This window comes from Ricinus communis, chromosome 6 (assembly GCF_019578655.1).
Source record: "Ricinus communis isolate WT05 ecotype wild-type chromosome 6, ASM1957865v1, whole genome shotgun sequence".
NCBI lineage: Eukaryota > Viridiplantae > Streptophyta > Magnoliopsida > Malpighiales > Euphorbiaceae > Ricinus > Ricinus communis.
In genome coordinates, this window is record NC_063261.1 from 2,340,750 (window position 1) to 2,366,982 (window position 26,233).

General features: G+C 38.9%; 1 non-coding gene across 1 annotated transcript; it reads right to left on the reverse strand.

Moving 5' to 3' along the window:
* Positions 1 to 21,046: 21,046 nt before the first annotated feature.
* Positions 21,047 to 21,153, reverse strand: LOC112534295. Its single transcript, XR_003078591.1, has one exon. It is a non-coding gene; the product is annotated as a small nucleolar RNA R71 (small nucleolar RNA).
* Between the last annotated feature and the right edge of the window lie 5,080 nt (positions 21,154 to 26,233).

Below are 26,233 nucleotides of genomic sequence, written 5' to 3' on the forward strand. Positions count from 1 at the left end.
GTTGGAAGGATGAATTGTATATCATTATATGTGCTAACCTTTTTTTGTATGTCCTTGTGCATTGCACATGCATCATGCATCATACTAACCTTTGTTTTCTATCCATATAGACTCTCCTGTGGGTTGGAAGAAGCAAGATAGTGGGAGATTGGAAAGGGTGCCCATTTCTCTAAGAATCAGAGCTGTGTTAGAGTACCTAAAAAGACCAAGATGTCAAGCTACCAAAGAAATGGCCAATGAAAGAGCTAATGAACAAGACGTCGAGATCCTTAAGAATGTTGTCATTGATGACTTGAGGGGTGTGATTCCAGAAGAGCTCCAAAAAATCTTGGCCAGGATGGCTGCAAATCAAGCCACACCTATTGATCTTATTGCATTGACTGACCCCCTATTACTGTTGACCCGGTTGTTGTTGTTGCTGAGGCCGCTGCTACCACCACTACAGCTGCTACTGCTGTTGTGGCTAATATTAATGCCAATGCTGAAGACCCAGCTAGAAGGGGAGTGCCCTAAAATTTATGGGAGTTTGATGAGTTCATACTAGACCAAGCTAAGAGGGAGACTGCCTTTTCCAATAATAAAGTTATGAGTGGTCTGAGCGCCAGGCTTGACAAGATGCAAGATATGATGGAAATCAAAGGTTTGGACACTACCTATAATTTCGAAGAGCTAGTTTTGATAGGGGAAGACAAGCTGCCTATGAAGTTCAGGATGTCTGAGATGAACAATTTCAACGGGACTAGTGACCCGAAGGTTCGTCTGAAGCAGTATGTAACTATCATGGTAACTACTCAGCTGAGCATGACCTAGAATGTCAAGCTGTTTATGCTATCACTTGAAGGACCTGCTGTCAACTGGTATCATGATCTGGAAAAATCCGCCAAAGTTGAATGGCGTGATTTATGCAATTCTTTTGTCAACCAGTATGACTACAACACTTATTTGGAAGTGTCAATTAGGATCTTGAATCCATTAATCAGAAGCTAAATGAGTCCTTCTCTAATTTTCTAACGATATGGAGGAATAAGGCGGGACTGATAAAGAATAAACCCTCTAAAAAGGACCAAGTTCGTATGGCGGTTCGAAATATTCTTCCAAGATGGGTCGAAAGGTTGCAAATGATGAACCTAAGATCTTCATGGATCTACACCATGATGGGCTACAGGTCGAGGACATAGAGAATGACAAAGAAAGACTATGAGAATCGGCGAAAGGGTGAAGTACCAAGATGGGGGGGGGGGGGGGGCAAGACCCTAAATGTAAATGTTGTACATCAACCAAGGAAGTTCTCCAACTTCAAGCAACCTCTATTTAAAATCTTTCAGAGATTGATTCAGAATGGCATGCTCTAACCTACCACCCTAAAGAACCTACCAAACTGTAACGCACCCGGATACAAACCCAACACCTATTGTAAATTCTAACAAGCACTTGGCCACCATATCAATAACTGCATCCAGCACAAGAAGGAACCCCTTACCAAACTATAATAATACACCACCCCCAAGCTAAGTGTCCATGATCAACCTTGATTTCAGCGAAGAGGAGATCATGAACTCTTTCGTGGATCTACTCCAAATCGAGCTAGAAGCCAATCTAGATAGCCCATAAACAACCTTCACTGAGCTAAAGGCACCATTATCCATGGTGTTCTGACACTTGAAATAGAGCGGGAAGCTTAAGCCCCAATCCCGAAAAGGAAATCTTAAACCTCATAATGGTGTGAGTATTACCAGGCTGTTAGGGATGTGACAGACTAGTGCAACCGTCTTAGGCACTTAGTTCAGGACTTAATTAACTCTAGAGAATGGGAGGTTAAACAACTTCCTAGACATGAGTGTAAAGACTTGCTTGGGCAATCCTCAGGCAAATATGACTTTAAGGTTCAATATTCAAGGCCACCCTTCGAATTGAGGATATAGTGCCAAGTGGTTGGGGATCAGATGATGATCAAGCCACTTGTGAGCCTTGCCTCCTAAAGGTCTGGAAAGAAAAGGAAAAGAAGTCGGTCATGGCTATCGACATCTGGTATAGCTTTAGGAATGAGAGTGAAGTTCAAGATGTTGAGGCCAAGGACATCTAGGTAGACAGTGATTCCAAAGTCGAACTAGTTGGAAAGGGTAAAGAAGCCAGGGTATAAGAGCTGAAGCAAGAGAAGCAAATGCCTGAAGATGGGGATACCGTGTTGCTAGTACATTGGAAGAAGGAGAAATAGACAGCTAATGTCTGGGAACTACTGATGCATTTGTCAGACCACAGAGAGGCTAATTCAGGCCTTATCTAGTATAAGTGTAAGTGCAACAGCTACCATTAAGGAGATGATCAAAACAGTAATTGACAAGACCATCGAGATGATCACCTTCTCAGATAAAGACCTACCATTTGAGGAAAGAGAGCACTACAAGGCCCTCTACGTAGCAGCAAAAATGAAAGGACAGACAACCCCATGTGTAATGGTTGATGATGGGTCAGCTATCAACATTTGTCCTTTTTGCATACTCCCTAAACTAGGGATGACTATGAAGGACCTAAAACCATTAAACAAGGTCACAAGGGCCTATGACGAGACAAAAAATAGATGTAGAAGGGACATTTTCAGCACTAGTGAAGACAAGTTCTATTGAATCTTGGGTGGAGTTCATTGTCTTAGACATCCTGATGACTTTTGCACTGTTATTGGAAAGGCTATAGTTCCATGCCCTAGGAGGAGTCCCTTTTATAGTACATCAGAAGGTAAAATTCCCTCATGAAGGCGAGATTGTCACCATCAATGTCAAAAGTGGTAAGATTGTCTCAACAATTCAAGAAGCTGTTAAAGAGGTGCCCCCACTGGATTCCAAGTGGTTGTTTTCTATGAGGACTACATGGATCCTAAAGTAGCTAGCATGTTTAAGAAAATGAACTTCATGCCTAGAATGGGGCTGGGAAAAAATCAATAGGTTGTTATGGAGCTGCCGGACATCAAAGGTCAGAAGATTTAACGAGGTTTGTTATATTCTAAAGAAGAAGATGAAGGCAAGACAAAGGGCAAGAGTCTAAAAGACGTGTTCGTCTAGGAGTACAAGCCCTACTTTTGGGGAGCTCGAACCTGTTAATAGCTGGGACTAAAGTACCAGGGTTCGAGATTTTCAAGAACCGAATTATCGACAGGATGGTCGAGCTATATCAAGAAAGTCCGAGAGAAGGTCACCACCAAGATAGAAGAGCTGAAACTAGAAAAGCCTGCTACTCATTCAGAAAAGATAAGCTAAGAGGAACTAGATGCGCTTATTGAGAATATATGATTGGTGTATTTTATGATGATGTAATAATATCTGACACTTATGAGGATGATATTTTATTTCTCTTTAAGATTAATGATATGAATGATTTTGCATACTTGTGTGATGTTTTTTCTAATGCTAGTGTGCATTTTGATAATCATAATATGTGCATGTTTGACATCAATTCCATACAAGTTGATTCATTTAATTTAGGCGTAGATGTAAATCCACGGAACATTTTGATAGCTCATGATTTGACTCTTGAGGAGAGGAGAGAATTCGAGAAAATAATAGAAAAAAGAAAAGTGGTATTTACTTGGTCCTATGATGACATGTCAGGTCTAGACAGGAAAATAGCAGAGCACTATATCCCGACTCATTTGCATATCAAGCTAGTTAAGCAAAAGATGAGAAGACTCCGTAATGGACAGAGAAGATATGAGTAGAGGTCACTAAGTAGGTTAAGGCCAATTTCATTAATATGGTTGACTACCCTGAATGGTTGGCGAACATTGTTCTAGTCCCGAAGAAAGATGGTAAGGTTTGAATTTGTGTGGACTACGGGGACTTGAATAAGGCATGCCTAAAGGACGACTTTCCTCTTCCCCATATAGATGTAATAGTCGACAGTACTGCTTCAAATGCGATGTACTCCTTTACAGATGGGTTCTCTAAGTGAAACCAGATCATGATGGCGATAGTGGATAAGCTGAAGACATCATTCATACCGAGTTAAGGACATATTGCTACAAGGTAATGCCTTTTGGACTAAAGAACGCGAGAGAACTTATTAGAGAGCAGCCACTACCTTATTTCACGACATGATGCACAAAGAGGTGGAGGTGTATGTTGATGACATGATGGTAAAGTCTGCAACAAGGGAAGGGCACTTTCAAGCTCTTGATAAGCTTTTAGGACGAGTGGAAAGGTGTAACCTGAGACTCAACCTGAAGAAGAGTGTATTCAGAGTTACATCAGGGAAGCTATTAAGGACATAGTAAGTCAGCGGGGCATAAAGATCGATTCGAACAAGGTCAAAGCCATTCAAGAGATGCCATCACCGAAGACCGAGAAAGAAATCATAGGTTTCTTGGGATGCTTGCAATACATCAGCAGGTTCATTTCCAAGCTCAAAATGGTATGTGATCCTATCTTTAAGCTTTTAAGGAAACATCAGCCCCTTGTGTAGGATAAACACTATCACAAGGCCTTCGACATAATCAAGGAGTATCTGATGAAGCCACCCGGTACTCAAGCTATTGAAAGATGGCAAGCCGCTGATCCTTTACTTGGTTTTGGAGTAGGAAGTTATGGGAGCAATGGTAGCACAGTGCGGATCCAATGATGTAGAGCATGTGGTCTATTATCTCAATAAGAAGTTACTGCCTTACGAAGCAAAGTATAATCTCATGGAAAAGACGTGCCTAGCCATGATATGGGCTATGAGAAAGTTGAGGCACTACTTTCAGTCTTATAAGGTGCAAGCAATTTCAAAATTAGACCTTCTGAAGTACATATTTGAAACTCCATATCTTATGGAGAAGCTGGCTAGATGGTTAGTACTCCTAATAGAATTCGACAAAGACTACATCACTAAGAAGGTGGTAAGGCTGTAGCTGAGTTTCTAGATCAAAACGCGATCGAAGTAGATGACCCTTGGGATACAGAATTTCTTGATGAGAATTTAAAGGCAATCGAGATTGATAAATGGAAGATGTACTTTGATGGAGCTCTAGACACGAGAGAGGCAGGCTTAGGAGTAGTTTTGATCATGCCAGAAGGGGAGATGCTGACAATGGCCAAGAGATTGGACTTTAAAGTGACTAATAACATGGTAGAGTATGAAGCATGTTTATTTGGATTAGAAGCGGTTGCGGCAGTAAGACTTAAGCAGACTTAAGCATTTGATGGCCTACAAGGATTTTATGCTGGGAATTCAACAAGCCCTTGAGGAATGGGAATAAAAGAAAAAAGGCTGAAGCAGTACGTCAATTATCTCAAAACTTTAGTATGGATCTTCTCCATGTGTTCCTTTGTACAATTGCCTTGAGATGAGAATCAGATGGTGGATGCACTAGCTACTATGTCGTCTATGTTGGTCAATCCCTTGCGGTTATCAATGAAGCCTTTGGTGATCATGAAATCAGGTGTGCCTTGTTATCAAGGAGATCATATAATGCAAGTTCAGACGGGACTATAAGAGAAAGTATGGTTCTACGATCTGAAGAAGTTCATAGAAAGTAGGGAATATCCAAAAGAAGTGACAACCAAAGAGAGATACGCATTGCAGATTCAATCTAGGAACTACATCAGCCATGAGGGATTCCTATATAGGAGAATGGTGTCGAGTGTACAGCTTTGATGTGTGACTAAAGCAAAAGTTTAACTAGTGATGGAGGAAATGTATAAAGGAGTATGCAGGCCTCATACAAATGACATAGTGTTAACTAGGAAGATCATACGACAAGGATATTATTGGTTAACAATGGAGAAAGATTATATAGCACTATTGAGGAAATGCCGTGAATGCCAACTGTATAGTGACCTGAGTCATGTGCCTCCAATTGAGCTACATAACTTAACATCTCCTTGGTCTTTACAGCTTGAGGGATCAACATTATCTATGAGATAAAAACCTCCCTCGAACAAGTTCATAGTCGTAGTAATTGACTACTTCTCAAAATGGGTCGAAATCGAGTCATTCACTACTGTGAGGGCAAGGCAAATGGTCAAATTTATAAAAGGGAACCTGATATGTAGATACAGGATCCTGCATCACATCATGACAGATAATGGGGTACAGTTCATGGGTGAGATAGTGGACCTGTTAGTGGAATACAAGATTAAGCATTATAGGTCTTCTTCGTATAGACTTTAAAAGAATAAAGCAGTAGAAGCGACCAAGAAGAATATGAAGAAAATACTTTCGAAGATGGTGTGGAATCACAAGGACTAGTCGTTTCGATTACCCTTTACAGTTTGGGGATATCAGACAACCGAGGAAACATCAACTGGACAAACGCCATACTCTATGGTTTGCGGGACTGAGGCAATTTTGCCTTTTGATTTAAAGTCTTTGAAAGTTGTATTGGAGGCTAAAATATCGGAGCAGCAGTGGGTTGAGCAAAGATACCAACAATTGGCTTTGGTTGATGAGAAAAGAATGAAAGCCCTATACCATATGCATTTGTATTAGAAAAGGATAGCTACAACATTCAATAAGAAAGTAAAGCCAAGAAAGATTAGAGCTGGTGATATAGTATTGAAGCGTGCAAGACATACTGTATTCGACCTGAGATGGAAGTTCAGGCCAAACTGGAAAGGCCTGTACTTGGTAAAGAAGATCCTGCCCAATGGTGCAGCTAAGATCTCAAACCTAGAGAGGAACAAGTTCACTGAGCCAATCAACATAATCGTCTCAAGAAATACCATGTATAATAAAATAAAAAATGAATAATAGAAAAAGATAGTCTACTGATCAGAAAACCTGAAAGGGCTAGTCAAGCAAAAGTCAAGGCAAAAGAGAGAAATTAATCAGCTAGAAAATTTGAAAAGACTGGCTGATGACAGGAGTTATATTACGAGAAATCAGAATGTACCCATATGGGCTTTTACTAAATGAATAAAGTTATTTAGATTCTGTTATCAAACATATGTATATCTATTTAAAATCTTACGCACTAATTGAATAAAAACAAAGCTAAAAGTTCTAAGAAAAATAAATGAGATCTAAAAAGAAGCATAATCTCTTCTCATTCTCTTCGCATATGCATCTGCATTCTTAGATATAATAGCTAGTTCTCGAGTCCTCTTTAATCGGGCAAATCCGGGAGAAGTGGAAATCTGAAGCTGAACCTAAGCCTTAAAGTTGTCATCAGTGGTCAAATCACCCTCAAAGTCAAGGTTCCACTCTACATCTCGATAGGGCTAGAGTCTCTTAATCTTATCTAGGAAATTCTATCGAAGTGGGAAGCCTTCGGATTTAGGAGAAAATTTCAAAATTCATTACTTTGGCCCGTACTGATGGGAAAGTCTTGAAGGAGTGTAGAAAGTGGATGCTCGCAGTCCGGTTAAGGGTACACAATCACCGTATAACATGAGTGTGATATGCTTAATTCTCCACTAAGGATAATTCCAATGAAAGGGTGTGTGGAATGCCTTTCATCTAGGAAATCCAGCCATCATTACCTCGTAGGATAATGACAGAACAGGTTTGCACATGCTTGGGCTCATATTTAACAATATCCTTTAGGATGGTAAGTATTTGAAGCTTCTCCCATAACCAAATCTGCAAAAACAGATGAATAAATGGAAATAAAAGAAAAGAAGAAAAGAAGCTAAGTTGAAAACCCAAAAGAGCGGCTTAGGCAAAAGTTGAGACAAAAGCTTGCTAAGCTAAAAAACTAAAAGGGCGGCTTAAGTAAAAGTTAAGGCAAAAGAATAAAGAAGATAAGAGAAAATAGATTTGGTTGTGTACCTATAAGAGAATGAGGCTGCCACCAAACTATTGATGGGTTTTGTACAATGTCTAACCCAATGATGGTTTCAGCCAAAATGACTGGAATTGGGTCCGCTCCATGCTCCACCTAATTTATAATGCTAGCGATTCTGATACCTCCCCCTCCTTAAGGAGAAATCAACAAAAATTGGACACTAAGGCAAAAGCCCAACATCAGGATCCAAGATGGCGGGCCCTTCTCCTTCTTTTCATAATAAGAGATCAATGAAGTAAGAGTAATGTACTCGTAAGCAGAATGGAAAAGTACCTCAGTTAAGGGAATGTTGAATAAATCCACTAGTTTTCCATGGAAGGGCTCATTAAGTCTTAGCAAGGTAATAGGATGTGTAGAATCCATGAGAATACCAAGAACAACAGAAAATTCTTCAAGCATAGGACACAACTCTTGTCCGTTGAATCTAAAAACATAGTCTCTTGGACATTAAAATTTGATAGTAGAATGGAGGAACCCATAATCAAGCTTGGTATGTTGCATGGCCTTAAAAGATGAAAGATGGAATTTTCCAAGTTTGGTCCAATCATCACTAGTTAAGGTTTTAAGAAGAGTTTGTACGCTCTTGGCGCTTTTCTGAGACATATTTTTTTTGACTTTTGAAGTATGAAATTGCATATGAACAAGTAAGCAAGGCTAGTGGGTTATATAGGCCTTAAATTAGTGTTTGAATCAAACTTTGCAACCATAGAGCCGATTGGCTGTACGTATAGCTAATTCAGTTGAGCATACATCCGATCAGCTATATGGCACCCTAGTGCAATTTTTAGCCTAATTCTGGCAGTTTCTCAGATGCTTACTTGATTTTAAGTGCACGCAAGCTCATACAAATGCAATAATAAGGAAAAGAAATAAGCGAAATGGAGATAATCCAAAATCCAAAACCACATTTTATCTCTTTAAAAGTTAAAAAGTCTATAAAATTTTCAAGTTTTACAAGCAATAATAAGAAAAGTACAAGCAAAAAAGGATTAGAAGCTAAAGTTCTCTTCTGAATCACCCATCTTGTTATTTGATTCAGTGTCCATCCTTTGGGTCTGCAAGGTTGATAACTGAAGGGTTTGTATATTGATCTAACGTTGCTGAGCATCAAACTGACACTATCGATCGTCCAAATGCCCCTGCAATCCTTCATGTTCCCTCTATTGAAAACCTAAAAGGAGATTAGTTAGCGCATTATATACATGCATACATTTGCATTTGATAATTTACTTTGATTCTTACCCGCTAGTCTTTACTAAGAACGAAGAATTGTCTCCTTGCAGCATCGACTAGTCGATGAACATGCTCGAGTTGATCCCTCTAGGCCTGTATTTGTATATATGTCACTAACCTTTTTAAAAAAGCCAAGAGGTGAAAGCATATAAGAGAAGAGTAGCTTATGTGAGTGCAAGTGCTCCAAATGAACTATTGGGGAAAATACTAATCCATGGCGAGCTGGTGCTCCATCATATCGAGTGGACTCCAATACAAGACCATCAGATCAGAAGGGAATGAAACAATCTCTAGAACCACATCAGACATGGCCGTAGGAGGTGCTGTAGAAGCTACACTAGTAGAAGAACCTGTGACGTGGAAGGCCTGGAGCATCGGGGGGACCGTTCTTCAATTGGCTCATGAGCAGCATAAGCCTTATGGACAAGCTACAAATAAAGGATTAAAAGAGCAGTACATGACAAAAAGAGAACTCTAAGTGAATCCGAGAAAATACCTGAGCTACGACATTATTACCAAGAGGCACAACCTTCAACAGCTGAGGGATGAATGAGGTATAGTTCGTTAGCCAAGATTGGATGGTAAGGTCCTTAAGCTCGTCATACCCAGTTAAACATCTCGCTGGCTCCTCCCCAAAGAGATCTGTTGTCCATAACATGGAAAAAGGAGGAGATAATGGGACTCGACGCCTACTTGAACCTTGTTCCCAGTCGTAAATCCTCTCACCTAAATACCTTGCCCACAGGTAGGTCCTGCCAGTAGGATCCTTCTCTAGTCGAGGTCAGCTACAGATAGCATATAAGGCTCTCATTGGCTATAGTCTCCCAACCAATCGCTCTGTATATGCGAAACTATAAAAAGGTAAATAACAGTATAAATAAAGCATGAATATTACTAATAAATTATATTTACCATGTCCTAGCTCAAACTATTGATTCACATGCAGTGCACGTGAACCTATGACCACTCCAATATAACAGTCCTCCTCGACCCCTATCTACTCAAGCAAGGAAAAGCCCATAAAGTGCATATGGCCTTTGAGCCCATAAAATGCATATGGCCTTTGAGCCCATCAAAAGGCCAATCTCTCGAGCCCAAACTTGCAGAATAAAGAATCAGCATACGCAGTGTCTATATAAAAAGAACTAAGGAAAAGAAGATTAGTGCCCAACTTACATGGATTGCATGCCAGAAATCGCAGATCCTCTTGCTGCCTCGGACGATAATGTCTTTCTGATGGCATAAATATGCGAGAGCCACAGATCCCCAATCATAAGAAGAGACCTAGTCCAAGTCCCGTAGAAGAGCTAGATAATGGAAGTTTAATGAGTTCTCCGAGTCATTAAACAAGGTAATACCAAATAGGGACACTAGAAATGCTCGGGCTAGCTGATCAACCTCCCAAGCATTCTAAGGAATGAAGCCCTATTAATGGAGAGGGATGCATAGGTAAGTGATGCATCATTAGTTCTTGAACGTCGGCAAGAACCCGATTAAGTGAGTGATAAAGCTATCTCGAATAATGGAATGTTAGTGGTGAATCGCATTGTCGAATGGCACAGACATGCCAGAGAAGTCGATACTAGTAATAGCAGAAAAAGAAAGAGGAGAGAGAGTCAACTCACCAACCAGAGTGTGGAAGGTGTGAGTTGTGTCCATCCACCTCTCGAGTAAAGCGTAGACTAAAGTATTGATCGACCCTCCTAGTAACAGATAGGAGTGTGGCCACAAATTAAAGAAAGTCAGTGTCCCCAATCTTGGCTTGGACGAAGCTAGATACCTAATTAAACCACTCGGATGCGCCGTAGAAATTTTTAAAAAATTGGATTGACACTACATCACCTCAAAAGGTCAAAACACAAGTATTTGAATGTCATGTGCATACAAAAATACTTTTAAGAGGTAAGTATATGTCTATCTAATGTTATGTTTCATAAAAAGATCCAAAAAACCTTCATTTGGCCTATGCATGACCGATTGTGTAGTGTCGATCGGCTATACACAGCCAATTGGCTATATGTAAAGCCAATCGGCTCTATAGGTTAGGGTTTCAAACTTTTTCTTGCTTTTTTTGCAATATTCCATGTATTTCGAGCAAACAATGCATATACCAAGTTTTTTTATCTTAGAAAATGAAGTTTAAGCCAAGAAATTACCTCTTCGATGGATAGAGAAACGCGATGAGTGTTCACTTTTGTTAGAAGAGGAATCTCCTCTCCTTTCACAAGTCCAAGATCATTTTAATGAGAAATTGGGGCAGAAAACTCTCATTCTAGTACAATTGGAATGCATCTAGCAAATCTAGAAGATGAGCTTGCCATTTTAAGACTGATTTCATGTAAAACGGTTAAGAATTGAGGGAGAAGTCAAAAAAAGAGCAAAGGCTTTATAGAGAAAACTAAGGAAAATGGATAGAATGAAAGAAATATGGACATAAGCCTACATATATGTCATAAGGAAGGGGAAAAATGTCATTTAGGTTCCCAACCCGTCGAAATCAAGTTTTAGTCCATAATGTTGGTGCATATCCGTAGAAAACAAATAGAAGCCTGATTGGTACACTGAGGGCGAATTTTTGAGAAAATCACAAGTTTGGTCCCTGGCCCAGTAAAACTATGTTTTAGTCCTTAGATGGGCCAGATGCTAGTATAGCTTCTTAAAAGAGTCAAAATGATTTAGACTGTTCCTCGAGGTGGGAAATCTCAACCTAAGTACCCGAAAGTGAAAAATTATCCAATTGACCCAAAGCGGTAAATTGTATCCTAGAATGGAAAATAGCTAGAGCGAAGTCTCTGCAATCACCAATTCAATGGGTGTGGCTCCCAATTCAATGGGCATGGATCCTAAATCAACGGGCATACTTCCTTCAAAAAGCAGGCGACGTTCTCAATCTAAGGAGCAAAGTCCTCAAGCAGGCGAAGTCCTCAACCCAAGCACGCGAAGTCCACATCGAATCAGTGATCGAAGTTCGAGCTTACGAGGTGTGGCTTTTATAGCTCACATATCCTTTTGCTATATCCTTTATGTCTATGATTTGTCTTAATTTATTTAACGAATTTGCATGCTCATAAATTTTGAAAAATCAGGGGCAGCTATTAGCAACTCTTTTCTGATTTAGATATCGAGGAAAAAAATGGAAAACCCTATAATGAAGTTACTACCTTCTTGGGTCTGAAGAGATGAAGGACAAGCAAATTCGAGGCTAGGGTTAATGTTAATATAGCTTGAATTACCTTTTTAAAATCAATTTGGACTTAATTATCAAGAAAAATAAAGTTTGAGGGTCAAAACTATAGTTTTCACAAGTTTAGAGACCTAATTATAAAGTTTTAAACTTCTGCTACACAGAGCCAATTGGGTTTTTGCTCTTTGACATCATTTTCCTCAATGATTTACATCCAGGTATAGATTCTAGAAGGTTTTCTTGATGATAATCATAATTCTTATTGATAATTATTTAAATCTTAAAAATAAATTTAGATTTTTATCGATATAATTCTAAAATCTACCGTCTCCCTTAGGATTTCCCTTGAAACCCTATCTTTATAAATAGAAAGAGGTGATTAAGGTTAGGGTGAATGATAAAGAACTGAGATTCGACAATAAGTGATATTAATACTTGAAAAACACTGAGATAGAAAATACATAGACAAAATCGAGAGAGAAAAGAAAGAAAGAGACTATCGTTCTTATTTGACTACAAAAGACTTAAGCCACTAAGAAAGAACTGTTTTTAGAAACAAGCCACTGAAGAAAGAATCGTGTTTTGGAAACCTGTTTCTAAATCGACAATAGTTTTTCTACACTAGATCCAGCACTAGACTACTACCCGGTCTTTGAGTCAACTACATTCTCATCACTTGAGACTCGTAGATCTATCAACTACGATGACAACTTGAGGGTTCATTTAAATATGCATCCACCATCATCCTAGAAATTAGTTCCTTCATTCCTTTTTCTTGTTTGTTTTTAGAAACAGGACTAGGATTATGATTTATGATTATTATGATTAGATTATTTTTTTTGAATCTGTATATTAATTGGGTTTTGAATATGATAATAAGAACTCTAAGGTTTTGAATTTGATAATTTTGCCAATTAGGGTTTTGGATCTGATTAGAAACTTTCCATATTATTAATGTTTAAGTTTATATTTCCATTATAATTAGGTAATTAGACATGTTTAATATGACTGCATGATTAATTTGCTATCTATTCATTTATTTTACTTCTAGTTTTTTTAGGATTTTTTATCAATTTAGGGTTTTTATTGTTCAATTGACTCCTTTTTTTTTATTTTAATATTTTTATCCTATTTTTTTCATCTAATTAATTTCTCTGTCCGTGTCTGTGAAATTTAGCTATAGGGATGCAAAATACAGTGAAGAATCAATGAAAGACTAGCTTGGAACCTATAGCTGATCGTTGTGCAAAGCTAGCCTCCATTTTATTTATTTTTTTGGATGATTTTTGATGTATTTTGGCATTTTGTATAATTTTTAGGTCTTTTTCTTTTTGTAATCGTAGTTGTAAGCGAGGTTGTATTAATTAGGTTTATTTTCTGCTTTTATTTTGTTTATTTTTGCTTATTGTATAGTTAATTAATTATGTGATAGGTGATTGATTAATTAAAATGGGCCACATAGACTTGGGATCAAAACTAGATCCAACATGAATACTATAGTCCAAAGGTTAACCAACTTTAATTGGGCCTAAAACTCTAAAACCCAAGTAGACTTACCAACCCTTGGCATGCTTTAGTTAAGGTTGGAGCTTAATTAGGATTAGGATCATAATGGACGGGCCTTATCATAATAAGTAGTCCATTAGATCTAGATGTTGGAGATCAAAAGCATAACATGTAATTGGGCTAGACTAAGTGGGCTACATGCATAACTGACTAACAACTCTAATATGGGCTAGGCTTGAATAAAATAGGCTAAACTTAGATGAATCATGTGTATTGTTTTAGCATGCCTGTGTATAAATTGTTTGCTTTTATTAAACAATAAAATTAAAGACTAACAAACATGAATAAGGAAGTTGGCTTCCGGATCCATCTATGGATTTGTGGCGTAAGCTTTCTTATAGAATTTAAGAAACACCACTCATTAGTAAAAGTGTCACCGTGATTACCCAGGTGGCAACTCTTATCTCCGCGCTAGTCTTAGTGATTAGTTAGCGTGTTCCCGATTAGGTTGGAAAGCCTTATAGTACCGTAGTCACTAAAGACATTTGGGTGTGCGCCCAAAACTACCACCTACAGAAGTTCAACCCAAATTTCCAATGACACTATTGCATGAGGAATGGGCATATCAATGTCTTTTACTTCATTAGAGAGGCGCATCTCTAACTAGGAGAAACCTTTATGGCTAATCCTAAAGGAGCCAAAATTATTTGGGTACTTAAAGGAAAAGAAACCTAATTTCATTTTCTTAGATATGCTTTAAATCAACATTGAAAGAAGGAGATTGACATGTGGATAGCAATTGCTCAAGGCACATGACTGGGAATGCCAACCTCTTCTCACACTTGAAGAAGATTGATGAAGGAAAGATAACTTTTGGAAACAATGCCAAATCTAGAATTGTAGGCATTGGCTCCATTAGTAAGAAACACTCTCCTCTTATTGATAATGTACTTCTTGTTATTGGTTTGAAGCATAACCTAATGAGTGCAAGTCAATTGTGTGATAAAGGTAACAAGATCACCTTTGATTCTGAAGGTCGCCAAGTCACTTCCTTAGGGAAATATTTGAGGAGAAAGTTTAGCAACAACTACACGATTAACTTCTTTTGAGTGTCTTGCTTCTTTTAGTGAAGACTTTTTGCATAGAAGGCTTGGACATGCAAGCATAAAGCTTCCTCATAGGCTAAAGAAGGATGAACTAGTGATTGAATTGGGCAAGGTAAAGTCCACAAAGGGTAAAACATGCAAACCTTGCAAAATAGGAAAGCAATACAAAGCTTCCTTTAAAGACAAAAGTGTAGTAAGTACATCCAGACCTCTTCAATTAATTCATATGGATTTGTTTGGCCCTACTAGAGTTGTTAGTCTAGGAGGAAAACATTATGCATGTCCTTATTGATGATTACTCTAGATTTACTTGGGTTAGTTTCTTACCTCATAAGAATGATGCTTTTGAAGCTTTTAAAAGTTTTGCAAAAAGAGTTCAAAATGAAAAAGTTTTTTGTATTTCTAAAATTAGAAGCAATTATGGAAAGGAATTTGAAAATATCTCTTTTGAATCCTTTTATGATAAAAATGGTATTTCTCATGCGTTTTCATCCCCTAGAACACCACAACAAAATGGTGTTATAGAAAGAAAAAATAGAACACTTATAAAGATGGCTAAAACAATGTTCAGTAAGTATGGTCTACCCACTTAGTTTTGGGCTGAGGACATCAATACATCGTGTTATTTAACTAATAGATTCTCAAAAAACCAATTTTGAACAAAATATCTTATGAGCTATTGAATGGAAGAAAGCCTAAAATCTCATATATAAGAGTATTTGGAAGTAATGCTACATTTTAAACACCAAGACCAATCTTGAAAAATACTCATCCAAAATGGATGAAGGTATATATTTATGTTATTCCTCCTCTAGTAAAGCTTATAGGGTGTTTAACAAAAAGTCTATGGCTGTTTAGGAGTCCATGAATGTTGGTTTTTATGAGTATAGTACACTTGATCTTGTGAAAGGTTCTCTTGATAATTTGTAGGTAACTTTGAGAAGCTTGAATTTAATGATGAGGACAATCAAATGGGAGAATCTTTTCAAACTCAATATTAACAGGTTGAACCTTCTTTGACACCTCAAGAAGAAACACCAAAAGAGATTCTTAAAGAATGGAGGGAGCCAAAGGGGCATCCCAAAGAACTAATCATAGGTGATTTCACCAAAGGTGTAAGTACTAGATCCCAATTCAAAAATTTAGATAATAATCTTGCTTTTATCTCTCAAATTGAGCCAAGGACCATTAGTAAGGTTCTTGATGATGAATGTTGTGTGATTGCTATGCAAGAGGAACTCAACTAATTTAAGAGCAACAATGTTTGTGAACTTGTTCCTAGACCCAAAGATCATCCAATTATGGGGTGTAAATGGGTGTATAAAAACAAGTTTGATGAGCAATGTTCAATTACTAAAAACAAAGCCCAATTGGTCGCCAAATGCTATAATTAAGAGGAAGGCATTTACTATGATGAAACCTATGCTCATTAGGATATTGCTAGCCTATGCTTGTCACATGAATCTTAAAAATTTTTCAAATGGATGTCAAAAGTACTTTCCTAAATGGTTTTATAGAGGAAGAATTGTGTGTTGAACAACCTCTCGATTTTGAACATCATGAACATCCAAACTATGTTTTCAAATTGAGTAAAGCCTTGTATGGTTTGAAACAAGCTCCTAGAGCTTGGTATGAAAGGCTTAACACTTTTCTTATTGTAAAATGGCTTTACGAAAGGGAAGGTTGGCATAATAATAAAAACACATAAGCATGACAACTTAATTGTTCAAATTTATGTTGACGACATAGCATTTGGTGGTACTAATGAATCTTTGTGTGAGGAATTCTCTAAGTGTATGTCTAGGGAATTTGAGATAAGCATGACAGATGCACTCAAGTTCTTCATAGGATTGCAAATCAAGCAATGCAAGGATGGTATCTTCATCAATCAATCCAAATATACAAGGGAATTTCTCAAAAAGTTTGGAACGGAGGGATGTAAGATTGCCAAGACACCAATGAGCTCATCAACAAAATTGGACAAGGATGAAAAGGTAAGCCAATTGATTAGAAGAAATATAGAGGTATGATCGGATCACTACTCTTTCTAATGGCTTCTAGACTGGACACTATGTTTAGTGTTTGATTGTGTGCTCATTTTCAATCTAGTCCTTAAAAGTCTCATTTGCATGCCGTTATGAGAATCTTGAAATATTTGCATGATAGTATGCATTTAAGTCTTTATATATCCCAAGGATACTTCATTTAACATAGTTGGCTTCTCCAATGCCGACTATGCAAGTAGTCTCTTAGATAGAAAAAGTACCTCCAAAACTTGCCAATTCTTAGGTGAATGCTTAGTATCTTGTATTAGCAAAAGGCAAGTCTCGGTTTGCCATATCCACCGCCGAAGCAGAATATGTTGCGGCAAGATGTTGTTGTATTCAAATTCTTTGGATAAAATAAAAACTTAAGGATTGTGACCAAGTGCTTAGCCATAATACTAATGCAATAAGTTTATCTAAGAACCTTATTCAACACTCTAGGAGTAAACACATAGATATTAGGCATCACTTTTTCAAAGATCATGTCCAAAATGGTGATGTAGTGCTAGAATTTATTGATAGCAGTAATCAACTTGCTGACATTTTTACCAAACCCCTTAGTGAAGATAGATTAAACTTTATTAGAAAGGAACTAGGTACGTTTCATGGAAATTGTCTCAAATAGAAATGTCTTGTTTGATTCTGTGTTTGTGGAATTTGATTGAATAGAACCATACAAGAAGCCAATAAATGCATTCCTTGTCATTGCATCCATTCATACATCAATATGAATTACTTGTTTCATAGGACTAAAAAACTAATATCTTTTCTCTTTAAGATCTCTTAACTTTTGCTAAATTTTCAAAAATCGCAGTCGTGATGCAAAGGCACGGTCGTGAAAACTAGAGAGAATTGAAGCATTGCTTCTAGGTAATTCTACGCATTTTCATAGTCAACACCCTAGCAATCGCGATTGTGAAGCTAGTCAAACTAGCTATTCTAACAAAAATTCAAAATCTACGGTCACACTCCATGCTTGCAATCGTGAACTACACAATTTCTATAATTCTTTTATCGTTATTTTGAACAATTTACGAGGAGTTACACCTCTTCAATGCTTTTTTACTATTTTTTAACAACTTTTTGTGTATAAATACACCCCCTGATAACTCCTTGATAACTTTAACTCATTCCTATTCTCTCAAAGCAAAATTCTCTTTGAAAAGCATTTTTCAAAGTCTTCTCTACTTGTTCATTATTTCATCTCATTCTCATGGCTCCAAAGAAAACTTCATCTCAAGGCTAGAAGGGCGAAGGTAAGGTCCTAGATAAAGATTTGCTTGCCTCCTCTTTAGACACCCTAACAAGGATGAAGGGCACAAGCCAAAAAGCAAGAAGTAAATACAAGGTTATTGCAAAGAAAAAGTTAGAAGCATCAAGGGTTCCCCTCAACGCGGATCTTAAGAAACTTGGGATTATGAAGATGTTTTCAAGCATCTCAACAATGTTCAAATGGAGAAGCTTGTATACCTAAGCATGGATGGCCAAAAGTAACTTATATTAGAGTTCCTATGTTCTTTGGAAGTGAGTAAGAGTCAAGGAGGATACCTTGGATATTTTGGCATCTTTTTCAACCTTTTTGGTAAGATATTCTCCCTCACAAGAAGTGAAGTTGCTACCATATTCAACTTCCAAAAGCAAGGCATCACCGCTCTAGGAGATCTCCAAATAAGTTTAGTCAAGAAATTTCTATAAAAATAAAACTAGACAAAAACTCCAACTTAAGTGTCTTCTTCATTATACCCTTCATAGGATCATCACCCTTACTATTCATGGAAGGTATGATGGCAATGAGAAAATCACCTAAAAAGATCTATGCATTCTTTATTGCATGATCCACAACAAACCCATGCAGTTAACCTATTTTCTCATTGACCACTTTGTCCATCTCTCAAAATCTTCTTGAGAATGAATGTTTTCGTAATTGAAAATTATTCAAACTTCTTACCTCTACCAACCTTGTCTTCTTAAAACATCCTTTAACCATGGGCTTTAATTACATCACTCTTCACTACTTTCTTCATTCCAAAGTGAGAAAAAAGAAAAGTGATGACTCTTTAGACATAATCTTGGGTGCAAGTTCCTTCTTGATAAGCATCATACTACACATGTTTTCATGCCCGATTGTTTACATTTTTATGCATGATTATCCCATTTTATGCTAGAATCACCTGTCTTTTGTTTCCTTTCTCGTTTCAGGCCATTTTCGAAGGACATCATCAATAATCGAGGGAAATACGTGTGATTACGGACCAAAATCCATCAAATTGGGCGAGGACTAGCACCCCGAGGGTTGAGCATGGCCTGGACTCCGGCCGTGCTGAATTGCCAAGAAGCTATCCCCAATTGTGCCATTTCAGCACGACTTCCGAAGCCACCACGGCCTGTGGTGGCTCAAGACCGGCTTGGGCACGGCCTGGAAGGAGTCGAACAGGACTCGGCAGTTAATCATCACTGGACTCCGGCCATGCTGAATCAACTATATAGGCAATTTTGAATTCTTTTGGAAAATAGGACGAATTTTGGACTCAATTCCAAGACACACACTTAATCAATTGTTTCCTATACCTCAATTATAGACCTTGAGAGATCAAATTCATCAATTGAAGGAGGAATTTTACTTGTTCCAACATCGAATTGAAGATCAAGACAAACTTTGGGAGCATTCAAGAGGCAACTAGGGTTTGAGATTTTGAATTTGCAAATTTAGGGTTTTTCATTCAGCTTAAAAGAGCAGGGTGTACATGCCTTTAATTTTCTTTTCCTTATTTTGTTCACTAATTGCTTTAACCATGAACATGAGTAGTTAGATCTTTTGAACCCATTGGGGTTCACCTTTGTTGATGGATTATGCTTAATTGTTAGTTTTATAATTGTCATTCTTGCAATCTTCTTGCTATTTAGTAATAAAAGTTTGATTCAGTTAATTTGAGACGTTGAATTAATTGTTTATTGGGTTGTTTCTTGCATTGAGAAATGCTTGTTACAACTGGACATTGAATAGTAAGGACTGGTAGTTAACACTTAGAGATAAGGTTGATTTACTCGCCGGATTAAGAATTAATAACTCTTAATAGTTTTAAATCATACTTAATGCTAATCTGTAGTAATCCGATAGGAAGAGATTCCATTAGGTTAGTGCAGGTTTAGGAATTCGGTAAGCTCGAGAGAGGAACCATGATTGAATTCAGGATTTAGGCACGGGTAAGCAAGATCGGTAATCCATAAAATCCATCTTTAGAATTCCATCACTTAGGCTCCCTTTTGGGTTTGTTTCTCTCTTTGCAATTGTCTTTTGATTGTTCGTTGTCCTTCATTTACTTAATTGTACTCATAACCATTAGCTGGTATGTTAGAACTTTCACACCCTATTTCAGACTAGATAACATAGCAAGCAGTAGTAACTCTAGGTTCACCCGATCTCCAGGGATACGACCTTGATACTCACTAGTGCTAGGCTGCATCGGTAGGTTCACTGCCTTAGGTGTAGGTTGCATAAAGAGCCCATCAAGTTTTTGGCGCCGTTGCCGGGGAAACAGTAACGGTGAACTAGAGTGAATTGTTTTTGTGTTAATTTAGTCATTATTTGTTTATTCATTTATTCTTTATTTTTATTATTATTTATTGTTATATTATTTGATTGATTGGTGGTTGTTTGGTTGTCGATTTCAGGTAGTATATGACTAGGAGCTCTAACCCTGATCCAATAGCACCCTTATCTGACCCGGAGCGCTCTCTCAGATTATTGAGACGACGTTTGCAGGCAGTTGAGGAGGAGGACAGAGTTACGGTTCAGGTTTAAGGAACTGACGCGATGGAGAACCTCAACACCCAGGCCGATGATGATCAAAGGACTATGTACGAGTTTGCTCGACCCTCTTTAGATGGGACGAAAACAAGTATAGACAGACCTGTTATAGCGGCCAACAATTTTGAGATAAAGGCCAATGTTATCCAGATGATCCAACAAAGTGTGCAGTTTGGAGGATTGCTCAGCGAGGATCCCAATGCACATATCTCCAACGTTTTGGAGATTTGTGACACATTCAAGATAAATGGAACAACCGATGATGCCATTAGGCTGAGATTGTTTCCATTTTCCTTGAGGGACAGAGCAAAGAGATGGCTGCAATCTTTTCCACAACAGACGATCACTACCTGGAAGGCGTTGGCCGAAAAAGTTTTATATAAGTATTTTCCTCCCGCTAAAACTGCTAAACTTAGAAATGACATATCTTCTTTTGTGCAGTTTGATGATGAAAGCATGTACGATGCATGGGAGAGATTTAAAGATCTTTTGAGATGCTGCCCACATCACGAATTGCTAGTGTGGATGCAGGTTCAAACCTTCTACAGCAAGTTGAACCTTGCAACGAGGCAGATGGTGGATGCTGCAGCAGGTGGGGCCCTAAATAGTAAGACGCCCGAGCAGGCTCAGAACTTGATAGAGGAAATGGCCATGAACAACTATCAGTGGCAATCCTCTAGGAGCCGACCAGGAAGACAGGGAGTGGTCAACCAAGTGGACTTTACAGCAGCCTTGGCAGCTCAAGTGGAGCTTCTAGCCAAAAAGATCGACCAACTCCAGATGTCGGTTCATGTAGCGAACGTTGGCTGCGAGTTTTGTGGTGGCCCACATTACAGTGCGAACTGTACTGCGGGAGGTATGTTTGCTTCTTCTTCTACTAGTTTTCCATCTAATTCTACTATGTCTTCTGATGTTGAACAGGTTGATTATATGGGGAATCCCCCAAGGCAGCAGAATAACCCTTACAGCAATACATACAACCCTGGATGGCGCAATCATCCCAATTTTAGTTGGAGGAACAATAATGCCCAGGGTCCGTTAGGTTTTCAAAGACTTCATCAACGTACCACAAAGCAACAACCGGTGGGCTGCACAAGCTCCTCCTCCACAAGAAAAGAAGTCAAATTTAGAGGAGCTTATGATGAAGTTTGTGACGTCTCTGAAACGAGATTCCAGCAGACCGATAGTGCACTTAGGAATCAGCAGGGCCTCGATTCGAACTTGGAGACTCAAATTGGCCAAATTTCTAAGATGCTTTCGGAGAGACCTTCAAGATCGCTCCCTAGCACTCATGAGTCAAACCCGAGGGAGCATTGCAAGGCTATCACCTTATGCTCAGGTAAGAAATTGACTGGTTCTTTGCCTTTGGTGATAAGGATAATACAATCGTGCGGTGTCGAGCCAGTAAGGAAGGACCGGACCTTGAGGTGGTAGAGAATGAGAAAATGAAAGAAGACAGGCAAAAGAGCCCTGTGCGGGAGCATCAGCCCCCGGTTCCATATCCTGCAAGGTTGAGGCAGGATAAGGTGGACAAGCAATATAGTAAGTTTCTTGACTTATTTAAGCAGCTGAAAATTAACTTACCTTTTGTTGAGGCAATTTCACAGATGCCGAAGTACGCCAAGTTTTTAAAGGAGATTTTGAGCAACAAGAGGAAGTTGGAGGATCTTGGTCAGGTGGTGCTTAATGAGGAGTGTTCAACTATTCTCCAGAACAAACTGCATTGGCTGATTTAGGAGCTAGTATTAACTTAATGCCCACTAGTTTATTTGCCAAATTAGGGTTGCATGAACCTAAGCCTACTAGGATGAGTGTTCAGTTAGCAGATAGGACTGTTAAAATTTCTAGAGGTATTGTTGAAGATGTACTTGTAAAGGTAGATAAATTTATCTTTCTTATGGATTTTATGGTAATGGATATGGAGGGTGAGAGCACTGTGCCTCTTATCCTGGGTAGGCCTTTCCTAGCTACATCGAGGGCTGTTATCGATGTAAGCGATGGAAAGCTTAAGCTTAGAGTTAATGATGAGACCATTACCTTTGACCTAGCCACTTCCATGAGACAGTCACTGGACTATGATAATATTGTATATTCTATTGATGTGATTGATGATGTGGTTGAGTCCATTTGCAAGAAATTTTATGTTCTGACCCTTTGCAAGTAGCATTAGCTGAGGATGAGGAGGAGTTGTCCAACGAGCAAGTGTTGGAGCAACTCGCTGTTTTATTGGCTTCTGAGCCGAGCTTGTCAACTGATCTCTATCTTTTTCTTGACAGGTTTGGGGTGCAGAAAGTAAAGACTTCATTCAAGGACCTACCAGTCTTAGAACTGAAGGAGTTACCGAGCCACTTGGTTTATGCCTTCCTGGATGAAGAGAAGCGCTTACCAGTAATCATAGCAGCCGATCTAACTCCTAAAGAACAAGCCATGCTGTTGGAAGTTCTAAGGAAGTACAAGAAGGCCTTTGCTTTCAAGATAGCCGATATCCCGGGCATAAATCCAAGTTTCTGCTCTCATAAGATTTCATTGGAGGGCCAGTTTGGGGCGGTTGTTCATCCTCAAAGACGACTCAATCCGAACATGAAAGAAGTGGTAAAGAAGGAGGTAATTAAACTTCTTGATGCAGGTTTGATATATCCCATTTCTGACAGTTCGTGGGTTAGTCCTATGCAGGTTGTACCTAAGAAAGGAGGCATTACAGTGGTAAGGAATGAGAAGGATGAGCTGATCCCTACTCGGATGGTAACAAGCTTCCGAGTTTGCATTGATTACCGTAGACTTAATGATGCAACTCAAAAGGACCATTTCCCTCTTCCTTTCATTGATTAGATGATTGAACGTTTAGCCGGCCACATGTTTTATTGTTTTCTTGATGGCTTTTCAGGTTACTTTCAGATTCCTATTGCACCTAAGGACCAAGAGAAGACTACCTTCACCTGCCCTTATGGGACGTTCGCTTATAGACGGATGCCATTCGGACTGTGCAATGCACCGGCTACATTTCAGCGGTGCATGATGGCTATTTTTAAGGACATGATTGAGGAGTCTATGGAGGTATTTATGGATGACTTCTTTGTTTTTGGTAATTCTTTCTCTCTTTGTTTGGCAAACCTGGAGCGCATGTTAGCTAGGTGTATTGAGGCTAACTTGGTACTAAACTGGGAAAAATGCCATTTTATGGTGAGAGAGGGGATTGTTTTAGGGCATAAGATCTCTCAGGCTGGGATGGAGGTGGATAGAGCTAAGGTAGAAGTAATATCTAAGCTACCTCCTCCTAGTTCTATTAAGGCTGTTAGGAGTTTTCTGGGCCATGCAAGGTTTTATAGGAGATTTATTAGAGATTTTTCTAAGATTGCTAGGCCTCTCACTTAATTGTTAGTTAAAGATGTACCTTTTATTTTTGATGATGCATGCTTGGCAGCTTTTGAGTTACTTAAGAAACTTCTAACTACAGCCCCAATCGTGGTTTCTCCTGATTAGGGGCTGCCTTTTGAACTGATGTGCGATGCTAGTGATTATGCAGTTGGAGCTGTGCTTGGATAGAGGATTGAAAAGAAGTTTCAACCCATTTACTACGCTAGCAAGACTTTGACAGGAGCCCAGGAACACTACACCACCACAGAGAAGGAGTTATTGGCTGTTGTTTACGCCTTCGACAAGTTTAGATCATACCTTGTCCTCTCCAAAACCATTATCTTCACGGACCACTCGGCGTTGAGGTACTTATTCCTGAAAAATGATGCGAAACCGAGATTGATTCGATGGATTCTTCTGTTACAGGAATTTGATGTCGAGATCAAGGATAAGAAGGGCGCGGAGAATCTGGCAGCGGACCATTTGTCGAGATTGAAAAATCCTCACTTGGATGCACTTGATGAGACGGCCATAAACGATCGATTTCTAGAAGAACATTTATATGTCACTCAGGTATACACTGATATTCCCTGGTTTTCAGATTACGCTAACTATTTGGTTGCTAGGGTTCTACCAAAGGGTATGACTTATCAGCAAAAGAAGAAATTCTTCGCTGATTTGAAATACTATATTTGGGAAGATCCCTTTTTGTTTAAAGTATGTGCAGATCAGGTGATTCGTCATTGTGTATATGGCGAAGAGACTCTCTAAATATTGAAGCACTGCCATGAGGGACCCACTGAAGGTCATCACGCAGCAAACCATACAACGAGGAAGGTGCTAGAGGCAGGATTCTATTGGCCTACGCTCTTCCAAGATGCACGAATATTTATTCAGGTTTGTGACCCTTGCCAGCGCGAAAGTAATATCTCTTCTTGTGATGAGATGCCCCAAACTGGTGTGCAAGTCGTTGAGATTTTTGATGTTTGGGGCATTGACTTCATGGGACCCTTTCCCTCTTCATATGGTAATAAGTACATTCTGGTTGCTGTTGAATATTTCTCTAAGTGGCACAAGCTCGGTTGTAGCCGATGATGCCAGGGTTGTCTGCAGATTCCTTAAGCGATTGTTTGCTAGGTTTGGCATACCTAGGGCGCTTATTAGTGATAGAGGAACACATTTCTGCAGCGCCCAATTAGAGAAAGTACTTAAACGGTACGGAGTTACTCATCAATTCTTTACTCCCTATCATCCCCAGACTAGTGGGCAGGTTGAGGTAACTAATAGGGGTATTAAACGTATTTTAGAGAGAACCGTTAGTACCAGTAGGAAGGACTGGACCCTTAAGTTAGATGATGCATTATAGGCGTTTAGGATTGCTTTTAGGACATCTATAGGTTTTACGCCCTATCGCCTTGTTTATGGAAAGTCATGTCATTTGCCTGTTGAGTTAGAGCATAGGGCACTTTGGGCCCTTAGAACTTGTAACTTTGATATTGATTCTACAGGTAAGGAGCGATAATGGCAGCCGAGTGAGCTGGATGAGTGGTGCCAGCAGGCGTACGAAAACTCCTCAACTTACAAAGTAAGGACTAAGAAATGGCATGATCAAAGGATTCGTGAGCCTAAGGAGTTTCAGGTTGGGGATCGAGTGTTGCTTTACAACTCTCGCCTTCGTTTGTTTCCCGGAAAGCTGCAGACTCGTTGGTCTGGACCATTTCAGATCGGACAAGTCTTTCCATATGGAGTGGTAGAGTTGCATCATCCAGAGAAAGGAGACTTCAAAGTGAACGGCCATCGGCTAAAGCGATACTATTGTAACTCGTTGATTAGTGAGCAACGAGTTGACCTGGCTTTGTATGCACAGGAAGGGTGATCCGAATGAGTCAAGCTTAAGACTCTGCTAAATAAATAAATAAATAAGCACTTCTGTACATTCGACTTGGATTATACTTTCATGTTTTTAATTAGTTGTGATTGTTTCATTATTTTCCTTTGACTTTATTATAGTTGCTTAACAGTAATTAGGGTTTTTAATTTTTCGGACTTATGTAATCGGAGAGGACAGACTTTTCCGTTTGACCATATCTACTTGTTCTATAATCTAATTACGTGCGTATATGTGTTAAATACAGGTATGGAGCAAGGCGACTCGAGATGGCAAAGGAAAGCCCAGAAACACCCCGTTTCATCATGGTTTCCGTGGCCATCATGGGCTACAACACCAGGCCGTGCTGAGGA